Source organism: Anser cygnoides, chromosome 9 (genome assembly GCF_040182565.1).
Source record: "Anser cygnoides isolate HZ-2024a breed goose chromosome 9, Taihu_goose_T2T_genome, whole genome shotgun sequence".
NCBI classification, from domain to species: domain Eukaryota; kingdom Metazoa; phylum Chordata; class Aves; order Anseriformes; family Anatidae; genus Anser; species Anser cygnoides.
In genome coordinates this window covers 26,141,055-26,159,785 of record NC_089881.1, presented here as the reverse complement: position 1 = coordinate 26,159,785, position 18,731 = coordinate 26,141,055, and the positions used below count along the sequence as shown (strand labels likewise).

The following is an 18,731-nucleotide window of genomic DNA, read 5'->3' as shown; positions in this document are numbered from 1 at the left end:
GTTGTTGAACGAAGTTGGTTCCTTCATTCTCTGTATCTCAGACTAATTTTAGAGTATTTTCAATATTAAGAGTATAGAATGTGTTCAGGCACGTGCTCATCAACTATTGCTCAATAGAAATTTTTGAAGTTTTACTGAAATAAGTAAAGACTGCAGTGCAGGCACTTGAGCTCAGAGGACAGTGAACGTATATTAGTTAGACACAGCACTTGTCCTTAGTTAATAACTGCATTTTCATCTGTAATGTTCATTACGCTCATTGCATGTATCAGAAGGGATGCAGGAAGACTCAGTAATGAATAGGGCAGCTAGCTTGTGAGGTGCTGCGCAGAGCTACAGCAGAGAAATGGTCACCAGCCCGAAAGCATCGCTGTTGTTGTACCTGCTGTCCTCCCAGAACCTGCTGAAGGACTTCTCCCAGCTGAGCTGAACGTACACTCCCTTTCTCCTGTAAGGGTGAGATACCCTGCTCTGGTTAATCAGCACGTGATCCACAGATAAGAACAGTCCGATCAAAAGATCCATCGCCTACCTGAGACCTCTCGGCTCCCGTTTCACTTCAGAAAGGCACTCTATTACAATTTATGAACAGTATCAGAAGTTTCATGGGCATAATTTTTCCAGCAGAGATTTTGAATAAATACCTGCCTCTTTGGATTTTACTGACGTATTATTTCATATGACAGTTTTCACATGAATTCTATGTTAACAACAGTTTAAGATGATCTTCATATTGCCTCTAGCCCTTTTTCTCATCCTTCCTCATACCTGCTTTTTTCTTTTTTTTGAAATTATTCTACATTTTCTGATTCATCTGAAAATAAGTTCTATTTAAATACACATACTTTATGTATTTATTTTAATAGTGGACATTTTTCCTATTGAGAGATAAACTTCCATTTCCATTGAATTATTTTATATCAGTTTGTCATAACACTATCATCATAATGTATCTCTAACCATGGGTCTTAATCAAATGAAATTAGAAAATGACTGGTCGAGGATAAATTGCCACCAGCCATGGCATAACAGCAACTATTAAAGCAGTCAGCTCCAGAACGAGTGAGTGTGAGCAGCAGTTAGGTGACTGAGCAGCAAAAGCAATTAGGTTTTATTTCTGGGTTGTCCTGCGTGGCAAGGGCCAACTTGCCCTGTCTTTACTCATATGCAGCAAAAATGAATTCTTACTACAATAAGCTGATTAGTACCATAAAACTGATACCAGCTAATATAAATGTTTACACAGGTACTTTATCTGAAAAACATGGCTCTCTTATCTATTTACAAATCAGTAATGAACCAGCTTTGAATTCTAGGACTGTCCACAACCGTGCACGCAGGACACTTTGTGTGCATTGGCTTTAGCCAGCGCATTTGCTGTTTGCCGTGTTTGATGGACAGCAAAGTCAGCCAAAGTGGGGCTTATGAAGTGCCTTAAAGACACTGGGCACAAAAAGAGCACCATGAGAGTTTAGGTTTGTTTGCAGAAATTGCTGCTTGTGTGGCTAACAGCGGTTTTTTTGCACGCTTCTCATGGACAAAACTGGCCCTTGCAGGCAGGTTGGCACGGCGCAGTTAACTCGCAGCTAACTGGGAGCAGCGAGCTGTAAGCAGGCATGCATGGGGAGCCTGAATGAACAGTCAGGAACACTGCTTTTGTGGTATTCAACAGGTTCCAAACTAATAATTTTGTTTTAATCGTTATGAGTCAGTTAGCTATTTTAGGCCTTGCCTGCACTAGAAGAAATCGTGCTGGAATAGGTGGGAAAAAGAAGGCAAGCATCCTCAGCAGAGGGAAGTACTCCTCGGAGGAGGAGGAGACTTTGAAGGATTCTCTGCTCTGATTTTCTCCCAGAGTTGTTTCGACCGTTCAGTAACTAGTTACTCTGATGGTTTGTATTTCTGCTAAAGCAAACACAGCTTTTTACTTTTTATTATTCCAGATTAGCCAAGTGTTGGAAAATGGACTGAGCAGAAAGTATTGCAGCAAAATGTTTTCAGCACATAAATGTTTTCGAGGCAGTAAACTCCCATCTAAGGCATGCTTAACGAAGTGAGCCCTCTGTGGGGGTTATTATGGCATGAGCAGAGGGTAATTAGTGGTGACTCAGTGTAGAGGGGAAAAAAAAAAAAGCTGGCTGTCACAAGTTCTTCATTATCCTCTGACTGAAATGAATGCCAGTTGCTGTAGTGCCACTTTGTGGTGAAACTAGGAACAAGATGAACATAAAACTACCCATAAACAGTTAGCGGAACAAGGAGCTGAGGTCCTGCCTTGCAGCCCACCCCTGCCCGGCTCGGCACCGCTGGGCCGCTCGGCTGAGCCCAAGGACCAGCAGCCCTGCAGCAAGGAGGGACTCTCGCTGGAAGTCGGCCACCTCCTCGGCCGAAGCGGGGTGCTCTCCTGCGCTGCTGACCCACAGCTGGTTCCACCCTTAACGCTTCTGAGCGCGGGGAACTGTCCAGCCTCTTGAGCTCGAGCGTTTATCACAGAATGATCCAGGTTGGAACAGACCTTCAGGACCATCAAGTCCAACCACCACCTAACACTGCAAGTCCACCACTAAACACGTCCCAAAGCAGCACGTCCACACGTCTCTTAAACACCTCCAGGGATACTCCACCACCGCCTCCCTGGGCAGCCCATTCCAATGCCTAACCACCCTCTCCATGAAAAAAATTCTTCCTGGTGTCCAACCCAAACCTCCCCAACACAACTTGAGGCCATTTCCTTGCATCCTGTCACTTGTCACCTGGGGAAAGAGACCGACCCCCTCCTCGCTGCCACCTCCTTTCAGGTAGCTGTAGAGTGTGATGGGGCCTCCCCTCAGCCTGCTCTGCTCCAGACTATTTTAGTGACAAATTTCATTGGCTTCATCTTAATCTAAACCAAAGATCTTTTATGTAGTACCAAATTTTGTTAGACTACCACGTTGTGAATTGGCTGCCCCTAGTAAGATCTCAGAGCAGGCACTTGCACCCTGGCCGGGCAGGGTGGGCTCTCGGTGGGGCCTTGCTGCAGATGACAGCGCCCTGTTGTGCGTCTTTTCCTGGTGTCAGAGCTATCAGGAGGGATAGCAGCACACTGGAAAAGCACGGCATTTACTCCTCGGGTCCTAAAGTGAGTTATTTATTTTCTTTTTTTTATATATATATATTTTTTTTCACTTTGTTTTCCAAGTTATTGTATTCACGGAGACTACTTGAGACCAAAAAGATGGGGCATCCTTTATTCTCTCTTTTTTTTATTGATCTTCTATACTACCTCTTATTAAGTTTTTCTTTTCCTACTCCCTGCAGACAAGTCCTGCCTTTCTCGTCTCACCCCCTTTCCAGGGAACAGCATGAGCTGTGCTGCGTTCAAGGCCTTCCATGCGATTAGTGGCAGAAGACTGCCCATTATACTGCCTTCTCTCTTCCAGGTTTGAAGCCAGAAAATGTGTCCTACATTTCCTAAGAGGATCCCCTCATTTCTTTTTGCCCTATTGATGAGCCAGGCTCTCACGAACTGCGGCAGGGTGGGATGTAGTGAGGCCATGGAGCCGTTTCAGAAGGCTTCTAAAACAATAAAAGGAAGAATTGCTTGCCAAGTCAAATTTTACAGTCTCTTTTCAACCTGAACAGGCTGACAGCAGAAGCAGCAACAGCTAGGGCTGGTGAGGGTGCACATGATTAGGAAAATCGAAGTATGTTAAAGAACAGCAATCATTATTTGAATTACTTAGCTATTCAGGAGTAATTCTCCATCCATGGCCAACCCCACTGGAGTGTAAGTGCGGAAAACACAAACTAAATGAAGTGGAATCAATTTTCTCTATTTATTTTTATAAATGAAAACTGTTTATGGTAGTAATTCCAGGTGCCCTGGTCTGTTGCTACAAATGCAAATTAAAGGTGATTCACCACACCTCCCTTGCCACAAATTTCTCAGCTGCCTTATTTAACTCCTTACCCAAAGGCAATTAAATTAACACATGTAAGCTATTGCTCCCAAATGTGATGCATCCAAGGAGTCACTTTCTCTAGGAAATGCAGGCTTATAGGGGCACGCTGGCAAGAGCATCCTGCAAGGTTGGCAGGGGGTGATGTGCTGCAGTGAGCCCAGCTGACTGGGACTGTCACCTGGGCAGGGACCCGCGGGGACACAGGTGCCCAGGGCAGCACCCAAGCTCTGGTTTGCTCACAAAATCACAGCCCTTGAATAAGAACAATGCAGGGAAGTGTCCATTGGCTGAGAGCGTGGCTGTTGCAACTGCTGTTGCTTTTATTTTTGGTCTGAAGTTTTGTCCCGTTTATTGTTTAAAAGCTCTCCTGTGGGGCCACGTTGTTTAAAAATACTTTCAAGCTATAGGATGTGAAGAAGGAAAGGAAAAGCTGGGATAAGGCTTATGCTAGCTTCTCGTGTTCAAGTGGTTATAAAGAGCTGGTTAAAAACAAGTCGGTTGTTTTACTGAATTGTCCTTTGTATCCTGCAAAAGGATGAGAAGCACAGTCAAGCTTTGGATTTCTTCATGTGTCTGCCTGCTGGCATGAGCAGCTGAGCACAGTCACCGCAAATGCTGCAAACCACGAGATCCCCACCCTCAGCCCTTCAACAGCCAGTACAAGGCTGCTTGGGTCAAGTCATCCACTCAGAGAGGTGGGAGGAAGGCACACAAACAGCTTAGGAGCTGTGTTTTGCAGAAGTATCACCTCAAGGACATCGTTACTCTGTTCTAAGGGAAGCAAGTAGCGCTGAAATGCTTGTTCCTCAAACTGCCACAGTGAACTGGTAAGCCTTATTTCCCAGAAAACTGCAAAACAGAAACCACATCTAAAATCACATCTAAAATATATTTTAAGGCCTTTTCTTCCCTTCCTGCAAGAACTTCCTTCAAGTTCTAGTCATGAACTGATTTCTTTATTCAAACCTTCCTGTGAACAGCCAAAGCTGGAGGGAGCTGGGCTGAGGTAGCAGCCCCCATGCTTCCCCCCCCACCTGGGGCACTGACCATGGCTTTTAAAGCTGTCCAGTACAAGCTGACAGTCCCTTCAGGACTTAAAATTCAGGGTTAAGTTCAGTCAAAACACCTGGAAGGGTGTCACTGATTACCTCTGTGAGTGTTTTCAGGTGAGTGGAGGACAATTTCGGGGAGGGGCTGTACTCTCGGGGTGGCTGAGCTGTGAGCTGAGGTGCAGGGCTATTGCTAGGGAAGCTGTGAGCACCTCACAGCAGATCAAACCTCCTAATAAAAATCACTGTTATATACTTCATGAAAGTCTAAAGCTTAGCCGACACAACTGTTAAATTGCGATCCTCTCGGTTAATCTGGATTGACTTTATTCCACGCTTATTAGCCACTTACCAAATGCCCAGATACTTTTTTTTCTTTATTCCTTTCTCATGGCATTATTCTGCCTTCAGTGGTTTGTTTCGAATTCAAGTGAAATCTGCCTTTCAGTGTAGATACCATGTGGGTGGTTCTTTATTACATTCTCTTCTTCCAAAAGCATTCAAATGTTGTTTTGGGTAGATTCAAGATGTCAGTAAGAAACGTTCAGCACATCGCCCTGTTTGCATGCTTATCTATTGTGAGAAAACTAGGTCTTTTCTGAGCCTTTTTATCCTCTCTCCTGCTAAATGACAGATGACAGGAAGTCAACAGGTAGATACTTTGCAGCGTGATTGCCAAAGAGAAGTGGCCTAAATCAAGTCTTGATTGCTGGTAAATCTGGAACAAAGTGCCCAGGATTAATTGTCGAAGGACAACAACTCCCAGCCATAACTGTTGAGGCTGTTCAAAGTGAGCTTTGCATTTTATTGCTTGCCAGAGGCTATGGAAAAATCTAGAGAGATTGCTTCCCCATAGTGGTCTTTTAGGCGTATCAAATATTGGTCTGGTCTCGATGACTGCAATATCCAGTCATCAGCTTGGTGTCCTGGCAGGTGGGCAGGCACAAAAATGCCTGGGAGGAGCAAAGAATGCAGAGAGAATGGCATGCACCAGCAGGAGGCTGTTAGCTGGATGCAGCTGTGACTGAATTTTGTGGTGTCACAATTAGTGTTTTACCTTTAAAAATACAAGGATTACCCAGCTGTTATATGGTGCAGGAGTGACTGGCTGGATCTTGGTCTTATAATTAAGCAGAAAGAAGAGCACAGAATGTGAGGAGAGCCCACACTTGTACCCCACACAGAAGTGTGCTCGGTCCTTAACTCTGGCAAACACGTAAAGAACTGAAAAATTCCCTGTCTTCGGGTATTTCTGAATCCTGTATCCCAAGGGTCATTTGTGCAATTAATTGTTCCAGACAGACATCAATAGGAGATTTAGTTTTTTGTTTACCGGTGTTCTGTGCTACATAATACCCTAAGCAAACCCTGATCCGGTATGAATTGCAGAGTTTCACTGAAGACAATGGTACAATAGGTATTTATATTACAAGTGAGATTTTGTTGCTATGATTGCCACTTCTTCAAATACCCATATAATCTTAGTGCAAAAAAAAAAAACCCACAGCCCAATAGAATGTAAATGTGTAATTTTGTAAGACAGATTGTACTCAGATGTCACCACAGTACTTAGAATTAAGAGTTATGTATTTTTAATTGTTTCATTTTGCTGGTGATTTAATCTCCTCCTGTGCTTTTACAGTGCACCCTTGTAACTGAAAGCCAGGGATAGGAAGCTTGTGTTCTCACAGAAGTCCCACGGCAGAACGGTGTTTCAGGACACCAAGATCTGGGCATATAAGGTAAGAGTAAATGCCTGACACCATTCCATGTAGCTGTCTCAGAGGAGAACGAGCTAGAATAAAGTGAAACATTTCTTTCCTAGATAGAATACAAGGGAATGTTAGTTTATATCCTGTGCTTTGATCAGATTTTGAAAAACACATCAGGAGCTTAATTCCAAATAAAGAATGAGAGATGTTCCAAAGTTAATTCTTACTTCTGAGTTATTGTTTTAAGTGATGATAATAAACAACCTTCTGTTTTGACATTCTTTTGGCAAAGTCACAGAGTCAGAATATCTCTAATCTGCATTTTTGTGAAGTTTAGGAACATCTGATACCTTGGGTATATATGGAGTAAATCAACTCATTGCACTCATGTTTCAAGATCTAACTTTCATTCCAAGTTCATATTTCTATGTATATGTTTCAAAAGATTATATTTGAAAATGGCTTTGGCACTGGGATTAGCAGGTTTTACATTTGTTTGCACAAGTCTCCATAAAAATGTGTCAGCAGGAATAAAAACTCAGGATGGAATGCAAAATGAATGGAAGCAACCCCTTGGACAGGATGAGGCTGAACTCCAGCCTGCTCTCCCCCTCACCGATACATTCCCATCCCCACAAGATCAGAGTTCTTCACGGTCGGTAGGGTATTCATCTGCACAGGCAGCTGAGATATTCAGAGTTACTAATTTACAGAATTGAAGTCCAGGGGCAGGCAGGAAACAGAACTGAGCAGAGGCCTGAGGTTCTGTATGGACAAGTGGCAAGTTCCAGAGTTAAACTGCAGGAAGCCCAATAATTCATGGGCATGCCCCATGCTCCTGTATTTAGCTATGTTGTCAATTTTGCCTTCTGGTCCGTCCTCCTGTCTGTATCTTTCTTGCAGTGTTTCTCTTACACACCTGCAGAAGCATATTTCTGCATTACACATCTGCCAGAGCTGACCGGTCCTTTGCCAGTGTCCAAAGGTCATCGGTGAAGCTGACAAAAGGATCATCACTTCCTTGTTTGTGCTCAGCAGCTGGATACGAGCATTCAGCTTACAGATGGCCATGAACCCTCCTTGCTGTCAGCTAAAAATTCTGCAAGAGTTGAGGAGTGACCCACAAGCCAGGTAACAGGTGCAGGAAATGCCACTGAGCTCAGAAGCTTTACAGAAATGATTAGTGCTGGGAATAGCAGATAATGAATTAGCCTCAGTTTATGTGCTGATGGCTGGGCTGGGCCTGCGCACTTTGCCCGGGGCAGAAGGTGCAGTTTGGCTCTTCTGTCCCGAGTGGGAGTGGGCAGGATTCTGGCACCTGGCTGCTGCCCGCTGCCCCGCTCCTCCTGCTCCCGGGGGCCTGCGAGCGTGGGACTGGCACGGCTCGGCCTCGGGCCTCAGGTGTGCCTCTGGGGCCACAGGGCAGTGCCAAACCTGGTGTACGTGGCACCTCCTTCGTGCAGGGTGGGCGAGGAGCCCTGAGGCAGGCTGGTAGCTTGGCACCGCCATGCTTCCAGCAAGGGGTGTGTGTACACTGGGTGCTGCTGGAGCTCGGCCACCCGGGCCTGCTCCCACACGGCGGGGCTGGCTGTTTGCACTGCCGGCCTAGGGTCACGCATGTGGAAGTGAGATGCAGCTGAGCGAGGGAGGAGAAAGAGCCAAAGGCTCTTTGGGTGTGTTCTGAAGCAACAAATGCATTACCTGCGGTGCAGCATGTAGGCACTCTAAGTCCTGTTGTAGCCTTCACAGGACCTTAGAGAGAGTCCCTGGCCTAGCAGCCGGTGTCTGCCCAAACACTTACTGTGCCTGACACTAAAATGGAACCGTATAACCTGTGTCCCATACCAGCAGGGAAGTGAATTAAAACTTTGGATAACACTTAGACCAACCTCTCTTATTCTCTACATGGACCCTACAAGAGCGCTGGCTGTGGCTCACAGCTGTTTGAGCTGCAATCACAATGTGAAATCAGTGCTGTAGCTACAGCTGCAGAAATTCCAGAAGTTCCTGCTCTGGGTTGCCTGCAATGTAAATCAGGGCGTGAGCCCTCGGAAAATGCTGGTCTCTGTCTGCTTCATCTCAAAATGAGTGCTTGCTTCTATTTAAAGACAATGTGTTTTACCCTGAGTTTATCACAAAAGGCTGGATAATTGGATGATACAAACTGGCATAGCTCCACGGATGCCAACTGGCATTTAACCCCATTTCTGCATTACTTGATGGCTGGAACCGCTGCTTTGGATGGGCATCAGAGCAAAGGGATACCAAGGCACATGCAATGAGACATGTCATTACCTAGTGGTCAAACCACAGTACAATATTTTAAGAAGTTTGCATTGTCCTAACCCCTGAGTCCGGTGTGCTGGCACTCACGTGGCGACTTCCTGACCGTGTGTCACCTACCTGGAACTGAAACCTTTCTATTTCCCAGAGGTACAGTTGGTGGCACCTTTCCAAAATTCTCCTGGCAAAACGTGTTTGTAAGTAAGCTGCACAATCAGTGCCTTGTCACAGTGTGCGTAGATCTCCAGATGTTTTGCTTATTTTCACATCCCACAGACACACACTGTAGTTTAACGGAGGAAGAACTGGATTTTTTTTTCATCTGTCATCTCTTTATCACTAGCTCTTGGTGATTGACTAGAGAATTTATGCGTTGCAGATGCAGCCCCTCGGCTCCAGCGAGGAGCTTATAAATAGCGTAATGCAAAAACTGCAGCCTGGCGCCAGTGCTGCGAGCTGCAGAGCCATGTGCCCTTTTCGTGGAGGAGTCTGTAGCACAAACTCCTCTTGGCCTTCTAGCACATCACTGGGCTCATAAATTTTTCTGAGGTTAAAAATAAGATAAACAGCCCTGTCTAGTGGCAATTTCAATAACTACATCAGAAGGACATTACTTCTAAAAGAATTCAGCCCCATATGTGTTGAATCAAGTGCGTTTAAAAATAGATGGTTGGCTTGCCTTTCTACATGGCAAATGCTCCAAGTACTTCTCCAGAGACCCTGGATAAACATGTGAGGCCGTACTCTGCCGTTAGCTTTCTCCTAAGAGATTAGCTGCCTTTATTTAATTTTCACCAAAACCAATACAACTCCCTGATGGCTTGCCACTTCTCAGGCTGTGGCTGTATCTGACGCCTCCCCTTGGACGTACTCAGTGCTGGAGGTCCAAAACCTGCCTTGGGCTCCCAAGTGGAAGCTCTCTTTGTGCTGGAAGCCGTGTGGGAGCAGACTTTGCATCACTCTGGGTTCTTGTGGGTCCTGTGGTGCTCCTGGAGGTGGCTCTTACCCGCAGAAAGGGGAAGGTTTTGTTGGGATCGCCGTCTGCACAGCTCGGGGCCTGCAGCAGCCCCGCTTCAGGCCTTCCCGCGGGCTGCCGTGTGCGCTGCTCCGCTGGGCCCGGCGGCACCCAGTTCTCGAGGTGAGCCTGGTGGGGACAGGGGCAATAGCACGGATGGCCCAGCGAGGATGGGGAACCCAAGGGGCTTTTTCATAATTTTAAAACCCCATCACCACATAAGGTGGGCTGGCCCAGAGCTGGTGGTTTGCAGGGTGGGCGTGGGGTGGGCGCAGCGGCAGGCAGGCATCCAGCTGCCTCCTGACACTGGGGGAGGTGTTATCTCTGGCCTCTAGAGTTTAGCAGCCTGACACCCACCTACGTGGTCTTGCTTTTCTTGTTCTGTCACACTCAGGTGTGTGCTCATTGAGATAAGAGATTTCCGAAACCCAGAGGCAGCCCACCCTCCTGCTGCACACCCACCCACTCATCATTATCTGCTCTGTTTGCTCTTAGAGAATGTTTCAAAGAATTCAAGAATGGTTTTTTTTTTATGATATTGATGGTAAAAAAACAAACAAACAAAAAAAACTTTTTATCAAAAGGGAAAATGAGTGTGAAGGGAGCAGTTAGTGAAATTATTGGTATTATAATTGACTTGTGTATTGGTGTTTGTTGTGTATGTGCATATGCATCCATGCATTGTACAGCCTAGATCTGGGAGTCACACTGCCTATATTAGTTGTGGTAAATCAAACTAAGTAAGCAGAAATAATAAAGAAATTGCGTGAGGCAAAGACTCGGCATGCTATCCTTGTCTAATGATGTCAGATTGCAGAGGATCAAAGGTCGGAGCCTGAAGGAAGGAAGGTGACCTCACTAGGAGCTGCTCAGATGTCAGGTGAAGTGCACGCCCCACAAACACCGATAGCATGTTGGTGCTGCAGCCAGAGGTAAGAGCTGAAGATGCTGGTAGATTACAAAACAAATGGCACAGGTTTTTTATATGTAAAACTCTCTTGAAACAAGAACTCTGCTTTTTCTAGGCAGGCAGTCTTTATTTCTTAATCTCAGGGCAAGCAGGTAGAGACAGAAATAAAGCTGTGGCTAGCTGGAAGAGTCATGTGCAACAGAGCTTTAATGTGAAGTCTAAACTTGCATGTTTGTCTGAAGTCTCCAATGAAGCCAACAGAATTTTATAAAAGGAATGCATTCTTGTTAAATCTGTCTCCTCCCTTGCAACACCTCCAGTCAGAGCCTGCAGCCTTGACTTGCTTTTTGCATAAGCAAAGGCTGAAGATAAAGAGAGAGAAGCAATAATAGAAACCTGCAGTTTGCAAAGTGCCCTGCCCAGAAAGAATTCAGGACTTTGATTCAGCTGCTGTCTCTGGACTCTTGCTTTATCTGAGTTCTGTGTAAGTGCTTTTCTTTGTGCCCCATCTCTTTGTTGCCTTTCTCTGCCATATACCAGACTGAATCTGGTGAATTAGGTTTTTCAGTTATTTTTGTCCGATGTTTTTTAAGCTGCAAGTCCTGGATCATGTCTCCTATTTCTCATTCTCCCCTTGAGCTGGGTTTTCTTTCTTACATCTCCTTTTATGAGTTCTGACTCAATTCACTCACTTTGTGTGTTGGCATCTCCCATCACGACTGCCTGCCAATTCCTTGCAAGCCCCGTGTCATCTCCTCCACGCACTGTGGTTCTTGGCTGCCTGCCGAGTCTCAGACTTCACACTTCAGGATTTCTAGGATCTGCCCTCTTGAGAATTTTTTCCTTTTTTTATTTCCTCTCCCTTTTAATATTTAAAACGATTTCTCCTCTGGCCCTGAGTTGAACTCTCTCCAGGCACAAGGCAAATCAGACTGTTCTGCAGCCTGAGGTGGAGCACGCTGAGCTCAGACGGGCAGCACAGAGGGCAGGCGCCGTGTGCTCCTGGGGTTGTATTCAACACGTGAGGGTCTCTCGGCTGCCGCTCTGAACAGCAAGATCTGTGGGTAACCCAGCATGCCAAGTTTTAATATGCTCCAAAGATTGATAGATGCTAAAAATTCCATTTGGTGACAAACTGAGGGAAGGCAACAGTTGACAGGAAGCGTTATCCTGGCAGTTTTAAGTTGTTCTTCCTATTTGCTGTAAAGGGTGTTTCCCACATACAATTGTGCAAAATTGAATAAGAAAAGCTAGCTAATTTGCAGGGGAGAAAAAAATTCTTAAATGTGGTTGTATATAAACCAGCTTCTCTTACAGACTTATTTCTAAGGCTTCCTCAAAGTTGCTTGCTCTTTTGAAATTCTGTTGCTGGTTTTGTGGTTCCATTTAGTACCAAATGGCTACTTTGCCTGCTTTTTTGTATAACGAACAGTGTGTATGTCAATCACATATAAAACAAACTTGCACGTGTTAACATTAAATGGTCACAATCACTTTCTCATACTCTGTTTTGATCTCTGTGGGAAGCAGGCACAGAAAGAGACGAAGAATGTGGATCTAGAAATACGTACATGCTTGCAGAAGAACTTGCTGGCCTGCACATGCATTGCTCCAGTCTTCATGAGAAGTTTGTATCTGACCTAGTATCTGGACAAAAGTTTTCTTGGTTCTTAACCTGTAGTATTAAGGCAGTAATTCCATAGCTTATGTTGCTCATTATAACTAATGTAATAATCACATAACAAAATATACAAATAGAGAATAAAACTGTCTTTTCATCCTTAGACTAGAATACTGTGTTCTTTATAACCCATTTATACATTTGTATAAACATGCCATATGGATATTCATTAATGAATGTTCTTTGCAAATATAACCCCTTCTTTCTGCATGTAATAAGTCAGCCTTGACTTCTGGATAGTGTTTGCATAATTGGAATAACCTTATGTGCCAGACTCAGAAATTGCTTAAGTCAATGAGAAGCTGTAAGTCTTTCCACTAAGCTGAACAAGTTTAGGATCTTGATTTATTTTCGTATTTAAATTTAGATCTTTCTGCCTTTGTTTTTTTTTGCATAGCAATTTTATAATATTGATCACTTGTGATATATGGCTGATCACATAACTCATACACTATTATTTCTTTCACTCGATTTGATACCTATAAACTCTTTTGCAGTAATGTTACCCTCATCAAATTTCCTGGGTAAGGATGTCTGTATACATATTTGTATACATACATATAATATACATGTGTGGGCTGTCTGTATATATTTAACAGCACAAACTCCATTCTGCACACATGGTTTCTGTGTGGGCAGAAAGATTTAATTCACAGACATCGGTGCCAGAGCAGGAGTAGCCTGGTGGCTAGCAGTCCCACACTGGCTCCCTTCCTAGCTAACGCACGCTGCCTTTTACACAGCTGCGTGCTCATCCTCGCGGGAACAGAGATGCCTGTAGTGACCGACTGTGCAGATTTCTCTGTTACAGATTCTCAAATGCTCTCTTTATGACCTAGTGTTCTTATAAATAACTATTTTTGGTTACTTTCATGAGCTGCAGTTGACAGCAGTGGGACTCCTATTTAATTACATTATGGTTCTTATTAATACCAGATGTGTTCATCACAGCTCGAAGGATTGCAGTGACTACCAAAGGAATTACGCCTTAAGTGGAGTCTGACATGTAAATCTCAGAGTACTGTTCTCCAGAGATTCATGTAAACTGTCCATCATTTGTTTGCTCCTTCCATTCTTGTATTAAAGGCACCCTAAGCTGTAAGTGTACCTGTCGCTTAACAGGGCTTGTGTCTAAAGCACTCTGCTGAGGCTGGCTGCTCTTCGCAGCAGTCATAGTGAGCGGAGCAAGCTGAAAAGTCCCAGAACCTCAGACTGAATGTTGCTGAAGGATAAATCTGAAGGAGCAGCTGATTTTGTATCAGGGCCTACCTGGGTGCGTTCTTCAAGAAGTCAGCGGTACGGCACCAGAGCAAGCAGTGAATGGTTGATTATACTGTGGTATGCAAAGTGAAGATCAGAAAAAAAGGCTGTTCCTGCATGTGTTCTCAGTGGTAGGAATTAAGACGGAATATCAGGGAGGAATGCAAGACAGAAGGCTCTAGCAGATAAGGACAGCGTGCAGTAGCAGCTTCTCAGGAGTCAACGGCAATATGAGAAAAAGCAGCGTCTGGATCTCAGGGTCAGTTGATATGTTTGCAGATAATACACATTGCTCGTCGACTCTGTTTAAACAAGTTTCTCTTTTACAAACTGATTTTTGCCAGTGATTTAATTGCCGGTTTGATGATTGCTTGCAACTGCATATAAATCACTGTCTAAAGCATTGTTTTCATTTGTCTCCTTCAAATATACAGCATTAATTCTGGAGTAATAAGATTGGCAAAATACAATGTATATTATTCACATCTGTAAATGAAAATAACTATTAGTTAATGTCCAATAGAGATTATCAGCTAGATGTCTTAGCAGCAGCTCTATTTTATGCAGGCAGAATTTAAATAGGATTGGGGTCAGCAGTAATTTAGTCTGAATAAGGATGTGGTTTTTGGTTATTGCTGAGCTGTATGCAGATTTGAAAAGAACACAGCCAGAGAACTTGCGTGGAAGTAAATGAGAACAAAACTTAATCCTTTACTATTTTCTGTAAGCATCTGCTTCTTCTTTTATGTGCAAGGGAAAGGGGCAGGTAAGGAAGTACGTGTGATTGAGTGATCTGTGAATTATTTGCATCGATAGATTAATAACCTCACCATATGGAGCAAAATGAATGAAAATGTGTACTGTGCAAGTTGGTGTGTGCCAAATTTCATAATACTGTGCATTAATGATTTCTAGGAGAGGATTTTCTCAAAATACAAACACCTTCAATTCTACCCATGGAGCTGTGGATGCACGTCCTTCAGTCCCCCTCTTGCCACTTTTGTGCCCCTGTGCAGCATTCGGCCCCCCCTCTGCGGCGTGCAGCACCTCCACCTCTCCTTGGGCTGGCGTGTTCTCAGCCCCCATCATGTTTGGTAAAGCCAACAACATCATCAGTGCTGTTGGAAATATGTACAAAATTTAAGTCTTTCAACATCTATGTGAAAGAAATATTAGGTAAGAGATATTTTACACTGCAAAAGAAATTGCAGTTCGGATGCTTGTTTGTGGTTCAGCTGCACTTTGTGAACCTCTTAGTTCTCCCAAGCCACTTTGCAAATTCTGTATAGCTACACATTTTCTGGTGGTTTCCTACTACTGTGCTGGTAGTCCCAGATAGAAACCTGAAAAAACATTTTCCTACATAATTTCAAAACCTAAAGAATGTTGGATTTGAGTTGAATTGTTAAAAATACATGGGGAGAATCTTAGATTTCTAAACAAGCTACAGATGTCATTTTCAGGCTGACACTTGCTGTGTTCTTGTGCCACTGTAGTAGTCAAGGATGTTTGTTTCCAGCCTTCAGCTGAAGAGTTAAGGATTAGCAGAGGCATCTCCTGCTGAGATGCACATGGTCTGGTTTTACATGATGCTAGTCATCTATGCATTGAAAAATGATGTGAAATATTCCAGGTTCTAACTTCAAAACTTTGGATCTTGCAGAAATGAGTAAAAGCCCCCTTCCTGCAGGTGGACTTATTCAAGAAAAAGTGCAAATACATGACTTGCACACACACACGTGAGTGTGTGTATGACACATACGTGTCCTCCTGTGCCTAGGTGAAGCAGTAGCTAAGGTCACACACTTCCACACTTTTCTAGCTTCCAAGTTTTAGTCATCCTACATTTTCAGCTGGAGGCTTGTAAAAGTTAGCTGGAAACGAGCTTATCAGTCCAGGAATGTAAGTCACAAACTTCTTCAGCTCTTAGTCTAGCATGGGAATTTGAATGCAGAAGAAACAAAGGATTAATGGGGCTCCGATTTTTATGTCACACGTGCGATATTCTGATGTCTGTTGCCGTAGATACAGCACAACCGATCCGTGAGCAGCCAGCTGACTATAACCCACGGTTTCTTTGTACATAAAAACAGTGCTGCGGTTGTATGTGGCTAGGCATACTTTTTCCACGAGGTGAAGGAGGTGCATGGACAGCGTCTCTTGTTAGCTGGGGACAATCCTTGGTGTCCCCGTGCCAGCACGAGGCCCACAGCTCGGGCGCAGAGGGGGCCACTAGGAGCCCTGGGGGTAGGGGACGGTCAGGAGAGCGTTCCTAGTGCCCCTACCGTGGCTAGGAGTGGTAGAAGGCAACTAAAGCCAGACAAACTTCCTCTCAAACCATGGAAAGCCAAACAGAGGCCTTATTTATTGAAATGATTAAGTCGTTATTCATTTTCATTGAGTATGTTTTTGGCCTGTGAATGCAGGATTTGGAACTGCCCATTCTGCGCTCGTTTTTCCATGTCTAAGCCATTCTCGCTCCGGTCATGTTTTGTTCCAGCTACATCCTTTTCCCCCATAAGAGCGCAGTGCCTGCTGAGCGGCTGCAGTGTGAAGGAATTTGGTGCTGGAGACAGGACACTTGTGCTTCTTGTCTCACCTTTATAGCCTTGATATGCATGAAATAATTCCCAAGTCTTACAATCACTGCGACTGGCCCTACTTTACATGTTATTTTTATTATTTAAAAGGACTCCTTTACCAACACTGGTCTTTTTGGTCTTTATTAAGTGAACACTCTTCATGACAAATGTGCACTTAAATCTATTCTGTTCCATGCTGTTTTTTCCAAATACAGTCTTTTCACTTCCCTTTCTCCAAAGAGCATGAGAATGGACAAAATGTGAAGCATGTGTAAATGAAATGATGGTGTACAGCCCAGAGGAGAAAGGAGATCAATTAAAAGAAAATAATAAAAAAAAGTCTTGAAATCTCACTTATAATGGATTCAGAAGTTGCCTGCTTGCTTGCTTGTTAATGTGGGTCTATTAGGACTGCTAGCTCTGCTGTCTCTGTTTAGCTCTTTGTGAAGAGCTTTTCATACTGTATTTTTCGAATACAGAACTAAAACCATGCTGAGCTTTTCTTTTGCCCTGACAAGAGCTTTTATGTATGTGCAGTGGCTGCCTTGTTCTTTGCTATCTTGTTCTTCAGTCCTGGGCAAAGCTCTGTATGTGTTAGAAGCAGGCAGCCCTACCATCCTGGCATTACCTCTGGTTACTAGGAGCAGGATTTCCATGCTCCTGGAAGGAGCGACCCATTTTTTGGTTCATTATTTGCACTGTCTTTCTTGCGCTTAAATGAGAGAAATCTCTGTTTCCTTTGGGAGGGACAGGGACAATGGAAAATAGTACCCTTCTCGAGAAAGAGGCTTCAGACTCTTTGTCAGTGACAAGTCAGCTGTGAATACGTATTTCCCCAAACACACACGTGCTGTATGTATATGCTGGCGGTCTGTTACATATCCTTGACCTCAGCTGCTCTATCCAGCAGGACTGGAAGTATGCGAGGCATGCCGAGTACTCTTCTTGCAGGTACTAGCAATGATGAGTTGAGAACAAAGAGAGAAGAAATAATCACAGAGTGGTTTCTAAGCTAGCCATTTTTAAAAAGAAATGTATACATGAATATATGAATACAGATAGGTGCATAACTAATGAAAAAAAAGGAACTAGCTTTAACATCAACTTGCAGAGCAGCGTGCTTGGCATTGTTTTGTACCTCTTTGTACAGTCTCACTAAAGAAATCAGGAGCTGGACGGGCAAAAAGCCAGCGCTCCCTGCTCAGCCCCACATTCACCAGGACTTCCCACCAGCTTGCAGAGCACTGCCAGGGGCCTCTTGGGGCCGCTCCGTACGGCTGGCTTACAGCCTCTGCAGCGGTCCCGTCCTCGCTAAATGGGATGTGGCGACCGGGGTCAGTGCTTTCAGCTCGGGAGGCATGCAGGACAGTGTCGGGAAGGGTGCGGTGACACCCGTCCTTTGCCCTGTTCCTGGCTGCGTACCTGCCTCTGAGCCCGGGCTCTGTCACTTTGGGTGCCTGGGAAAGCCGGCACTGTGGGCACATTTGGTGGCTGTGGGCAGAGGGAAGTCTGGATCTAGACTAGGGGAAAAAAGATGTGCGTTGATGCCTATAAACATATATAACTGTCTTAATAATGCGCCTAAAGTGCCCAAATGTTTCATTCATGGAAGGATGTAGCATACAAGCAGTGTTTAAATGTTCATCTCAAAATAACGCATCCGTCTTTCCCGTTTCTGCAGTGAGTACCAGCAAAAGGGCAAAGAAAGGTATTTAATTATATTGTAATTTAAATACTACTTTCATTCAAAGTAGGACTCTGTGAGAAAGGCTATTTTTAGACTGAAATTTTGGAGCAGACCTCTTTTGTTGTAGAATGACGTACTTCTAATAAATCTTTCCTCCCATGTTTTGGAGATCAACTTTCAAAATGTTTGTGTCATAGAAGCTTGCTGTTTCTGTGTTTTCTCCTGTATTTGAACCATTTCAGTTTCTGTAGCTTTAGTTTTTTTGGCTAGTTTGGGTAAGTAGTTTAGTCCAAGAACATTGGTGTGGTTTTTATCATTGTGACTGGACTCTTCTGTTAATGGTTTACTTAAAACAAAGATAGGTATTTGCTGTGGCGTTTGCTGGCCAGTCATAACTATCTGGAGTATTTCAAGTATTTCTAGGTTTTCACTCACAAGGATAAGAACATCTGTAGCCGGCTGTCCCTTTTAATGTCGTCTGCTTCTGCCTTAAATATTCCTCTTGGGATTCCCAGGATATCTGGGAAAGGCTTTTGAGACTTCGAATCATGATGAAGCATAGCCTGCCTGGGGCCACCGGCCGTAGCCGTGCCTGTGGGACAGACAGC

General features: G+C 44.3%; 1 long non-coding RNA gene across 6 annotated transcripts in view; it reads left to right on the top strand.

The window, feature by feature from the left end:
- Nucleotides 1-12,697, top strand: part of LOC106043562 (uncharacterized) — a 52,236-nt gene extending 39,539 nt beyond the window's left edge. For 4 of the 6 annotated variants that reach the window (XR_010833679.1, XR_010833682.1, XR_010833681.1 and 1 more), the window contains 4 exons: nucleotides 6,636-6,735; nucleotides 7,609-7,836; nucleotides 10,814-10,935; nucleotides 12,444-12,697. This is a non-coding gene — a long non-coding RNA (uncharacterized lncRNA). Of the gene's footprint in view, nucleotides 1-6,635; nucleotides 6,736-7,608; nucleotides 7,844-10,813; nucleotides 10,936-12,443 lie in introns of all 6 variants that reach the window. The other 2 variants (XR_010833684.1, XR_010833680.1) reach the window with 2 other exon arrangements.
- Nucleotides 12,698-18,731: the final 6,034 nt, after the last annotated feature.